Below are 6,307 nucleotides of genomic sequence, written 5' to 3' on the forward strand. Positions count from 1 at the left end.
ACTACACTACTGTATTTTAATGTTGTCATTATGGTGATACTTAATGAATACACTACTGCACTACTGTATTTTAATGTTGTTATTACAGGGGGTATTTTTAATGAATACTTAGGTCTACTACACTACTGTATTTTAATGCTGTCATTATGGTGGTACTTAATGAATACTTAGGTCTACTACACTACTGTATTTTAATGTTGGTCATTATGGTGGTACTTAATGAATACTTAGGTCTACTACACTACTGTATTTTAATGTTGTCATTATGGTGATACTTAATGAATACATTACTGCACTACTGTATCTTAATGTTGTTATTACAGGGGTATTTAATGAATACTTAGGTCTACTACACTACTGTATTTAATGTTCTCATTATGGTGGTACTTAATGAATACTTAGGTCTACTACACTACTGTATTTTAATGTTGTCATTATGGTGGTACTTAATGAATACTTAGGTCTACTACACTACTGTATTTAATGTTGGTCATTATGGTGGTACTTAATGAATACTTAGGTCTACTACACTACTGTATTTTAATGTTCTCATTATGGTGGTACTTGATGAATACGTAGGTCCACTACACTACTGTATTTAATGTTCTCATTATGGTGGTACTTGATGAATACTTAGGTCCACTACACTACTGTATTTAATGTTCTCATTATGGTGGTACTTGATGAATACTTAGGTCTACTACACTACTGTATTTAATGTTCTCATTATGGTGGTACTTAATGAATACTTAGGTCTACTACACTACTGTATTTTAATGTTGTCATTATGGTGGTACTTAATGAATACTTAGGTCTACTACACTACTGTATTTAATGTTGGTCATTATGGTGGTACTTAATGAATACTTAGGTCTACTACACTACTGTATTTTAATGTTGTCATTATGGTGATACTTAATGAATACACTACTGCACTACTGTATTTTAATGTTGTTATTACAGGGGGTATTTTTAATGAATACTTAGGTCTACTACACTACTGTATTTTAATGCTGTCATTATGGTGGTACTTAATGAATACTTAGGTCTACTACACTACTGTATTTTAATGTTGGTCATTATGGTGGTACTTAATGAATACTTAGGTCTACTACACTACTGTATTTAATAATGTCATTATGGTGATACTTAATGAATACACTACTGCACTACTGTATTTTAATGTTGTTATTACAGGGGGTATTTTTAATGAATACTTAGGTCTACTACACTACTGTATTTTAATGCTGTCATTATGGTGGTACTTAATGAATACTTAGGTCTACTACACTACTGTATTTTAATGTTGGTCATTATGGTGGTACTTAATGAATACTTAGGTCTACTACACTACTGTATTTTAATGTTGTCATTATGGTGATACTTAATGAATACATTACTGCACTACTGTATCTTAATGTTGTTATTACAGGGGTATTTAATGAATACTTAGGTCTACTACACTACTGTATTTAATGTTCTCATTATGGTGGTACTTAATGAATACTTAGGTCTACTACACTACTGTATTTAATGTTGGTCATTATGGTGGTACTTAATGAATACTTAGGTCTACTACACTACTGTATTTAATGTTGGTCATTATGGTGGTACTTAATGAATACTTAGGTCTACTACACTACTGCATTTTAATGTTGTCATTATGGTGATACTTAATGAATACACTACTGCACTACTGTATTTTAATGTTGTTATTACAGGGGGTATTTAATGAATACTTAGGTCTACTACACTACTGTATTTTAATGCTGTCATTATGGTGGCACTTAATGAATACTTAGGTCTACTACACTACTGTATTTTAATGTTGTCATTATGATGGTACTTAATGAATACTTAGGTCTACTGCACTACTGCATTTTAATGTTGTCATTGTGGTGGTACTTGATGAATACTTAGGTCTACTACACTACTGTAGAGCCAAGTGTTTTCTGAGGTGCAACTTGGTGAAATAAGTTTGACAACCACTAATGTATACTCTATGTTATTGTATAAATTATATTGTATTTATATCTGATATTGTACATACAGTTTTGTACATAATATACATTATTTTGTATAAATGATATATGTGATATTGTATGTATAATATACATGATATTGTTTATATGATACATGTGATATTGTATATATGATATACATATGATGTTGTGTATATGACATATATGATATTGTATATGATATAGTTGATATTGTATATATGATTATGATATTGCATTGTGTAAATATATTGTATATATGATATGACATTGTATCGATGATATTTTATGATATATATGATATGGCATATTTGATAAGTAGGGTATTGTATAAATTATATTGAATGATATGTTTTATATTGTATATAAGATACATATGATATTGTATATATGATATTGTATGATAAAAATTATATTGCATTTATGATATTGCATATTTTTAAAATATATATGAAATAGTATATATGAAACATATGATATTGTATGTTTTATATATTGGATATATGATATATGACGTATGATATATGTATGATACATGATGTATGATATATATATATATATATATATATATATATATATATATATATATATATATATATATATATATATATATATATTATTACATATAATAATTACATATTATATTGTTTATATAATACATATGACATTGTTTATATGATACATGTGATATTGTTTATATGACATATAATATATTGTTTATATATTATATTTTCTTAGTGACGATTATTACCTTTTACCATTGCCTTCTGCCAGACAAGGGACAAGCAGTAGAAAATGATTGGATGGATGATTGAGAAAACTAAGAAAAAGTGTAAAATAGTTGAGTTGTTGATGTTTGTTTGTGCAGTGTGTAATGGTCAAAAATACTAAAAAAAACAACCTCTGCCTTGTTTTTAATGAATACTTGGGCCCACTACGCTACTGTTGGTCATGATTAAAGTTAAAGTACCACTGATAATCACACACACACACTAGGTGTGGTGAAATTACTCTCTGCATATGACCCATCCCCTTGTTCCACCCCCTGGGAGGTGAGGGGAGCAGTGAGCAGCAGCGGTGGGCGCGCTCGGGAATCATTTTGGTGATTTAACCCCCAATTCCAACCCTTGATGCTGAGTGCCAAGCAGGGAGGTAAAGGGTCCCATTTTTATAGTCTTTGGTATGATTCGGCCGGGGTTTGGACTCACGATCTACCGATGGTGTTATTCTGAGGTGGTACTTGGTGAAAACAGGTTGAGAACCAATTAACTACTGTATTGACTTTGATTCAACTAAATTGGGGTTTATTTTGAGTATTCCCCCATTACAAAAATGTTCACACTTTTTTTATGTGAAAACAATTTTGATACTTTTTTAGTCAAACTTAATTTAATTTGATGCATGGTTTATTTATTTGGTGTGTAAAATAGCAAATTTAGCATTTTTAAAACATACATTTATATGTATTCCTAAAAACATCTCCCGATGGGATTCAATCCCAGTGTTGCTTCTTGCAAACACTGCACCGATAAAATGTTGAGGGAAATTTGTCGTTTCAGATTATCAGTGACGGCGCATGAAGGGGCTAGGAATATGTCAAATGCAGCGCCTTGTCATAATTGACATTTTAACTACTTATAACTACTTGTAACTACTTATTCATGCAAAACGGGGCGTCCATGGATCGCAGTGCTGCAGGATCCGCCCCGCTCTCATTCAAATCTATACAAAATACCTTCCACCTTTTTCACCAAGTACCACCTCAGAAAACACTTCAATCTCCAAGTACCACCGTAATGACCAACATTAAAATACGGTAGCGTAGTAGGCCCAAGTATCCGTTAAAAACAAGGCAGAGGATTTATTTAACAAATACATTAAATATTTTTGGCCACTGTAACATGACGCACAGTTTGAACAGTAACACTGTTTGAATACAGGAAAATAAAAGCACTGCACTTTAATAATTAATAAAATACAATTAATTGCATGTAAAAGGTAAATAAACATTGTGCTGGAATGAAAATACAAATACAGTTTTTAAAGTTCAAATGAAAATGTACTATATAGCATAGAATAATATGGTAATATTTATATGATTATTTGGCATACCACTAGATGGAGCCCGTGTACCACTAGTTTCAAAATCACTGCCTTAATCCTTATTTGATCAAAATATCAATGTAACGTCCATACCCTAACACTTTAATATGTATATGGTATTGATATTCTGATAATTTCACCCAGCAAGCCTCAACTTTTTAAATTGTTGACAACAAAAAGGTGGCGACTTGTCCAGGGTGTACCCTGCCTTCCGCCCGATTGTAGCTGAGATAGGCCCCAGCGCCCCCCGCGACCCCGAAGGGAATAAGCGGTAGAAATGGATGGATGGATGGAAAACCTTTATTCCTAAAAACGCACCTGGGCTAAATCTCACCAAAAACTTGATGGTTATTTATATGATTATTTCGAACATGCATACAATTACAACATGATACGTTATGCAACGCAAAAATTGTGTAGATGAGTGAAAACCTAATAGCACATTTGAACAAGTTTATTTTTAAATTATTCCACCCAGCTGCTGAGAAGCAACTTTTTGTTGTGTGTGCAAATTAAACATGTTTTAACGACAACATTCATATCGTCTCAATATACATTTATGTGAATTGTTGGTTTAGTTCATATTTCATAGATGTGTCAAAACTCATGTGTCAGCATACATTCTGCAAAGGAAATGTATTGGAATTTACAACATGATGAAGTCTGTGCCGACTGTTAGTTTATAGTTGGACACTGCCACCTTGTGGTTGGTCACAAGAATGACATAACAATGAATTAGGTTTATTTTTTATAATGTCCGGGTTATACCGTTCCTTAAAATAACAACACATCTTTAAAATATTCAAAAACTCCTACATATATTTAGAAATATCAGGAATGTACGAAATACAACTTTTGTCAGTTTTGTGTACTGATGCACCCTATTAAGCTTTTCTGTGCCCTAAAACAGCCGGCTAGCGATATTTTATTTGCTAGTTGGAATAAAATCATTGAATGAATATAGTCAATTTAATTGTAACATTTCACACTATATCACAGCATTACAATCATTAAATGGCTTTAAAATGAGCGTTCAAGGCAACAACCAAAAATAGACTTGTGGAAACGTACCATGTTTCCACAACACAAAAAACGTATATATATATATATATATATATATATATATATATATATATATATATATATATATATATATATATATATATATATATATATATATATATATATATATATATATATATATATATATATATATATATATATATATATATATATATATATATATAAACACACACACTTACTGTATGTGATATAAGTCAGTGGCATTTTGTGCACAATTATTTTGAATTGCAAACAAAACTGACAGTTTAATTATCTCCTTTATGATACAACTTATTCATGTGCAAAATACAAACAAATACAGAAAGTGAAGATTGATTGAAAACAACTCCCTAAACATGCATGTGCATTATTGACAACACAATATTCGTATTTGCATAACATCCATCCCCCTTTACATCCATTTTCTACCGCTTGTCCCTTTCAACTAGACATAATCATCAGACTTATATTCTCATTTTATTTTATTATCCTTTGATGTTATTCTCTTCATGCATCGATACAAATTCCTTGTTTGTGTTGTGCACATTCTTGTCAATAAACAGATTTGATGGCAAATTGAGAATTTGCAATGCCATTTTATACCACAGCTAGGCGCTACACAAAAGTACATTCCAGTATTTCATGTTTTCCCAATAAAACCATCAAAATAACAAATACTGTGGAAAAAGTCACAGTAGTGGCAGATAATTATGTAAATATAATCCCCTTCATACTTTCATGTATTAATGATATCAGCAGAATAGCAGCATCTAAACATCTGAGGTTAAAATTGATATGATTCAGTAATCGTTCATGTCCAACTTTGCAAACATTAGAACTGTAACGTCAGTTTTGGTGCACTGCAGTTCTTAAACAGTCCGCTAGAGAGCAGCCATTAAGCAGGAACTGTCATGAGGGGCGGACAATACAGCAAATTGTTGTTATCGGTTTAAAGCCAATACCAATACTGATATCAATACTCCTAACTTTAAAATTGTCAAGGTCATTTTGATCACGAGGCCAATGGTGGGGGATAATAATATTCGATATCAGACTGATACTTTTTACTTGAAATATCATGGTCATTAAATTATTTTGTAACTCTTGCAATATATGACAACAATGTATTTTATATATATATA

The sequence above is a fragment of the Entelurus aequoreus genome, linkage group LG13 (genome assembly GCF_033978785.1).
Source record: "Entelurus aequoreus isolate RoL-2023_Sb linkage group LG13, RoL_Eaeq_v1.1, whole genome shotgun sequence".
NCBI classification, from domain to species: Eukaryota; Metazoa; Chordata; class Actinopteri; order Syngnathiformes; family Syngnathidae; genus Entelurus; species Entelurus aequoreus.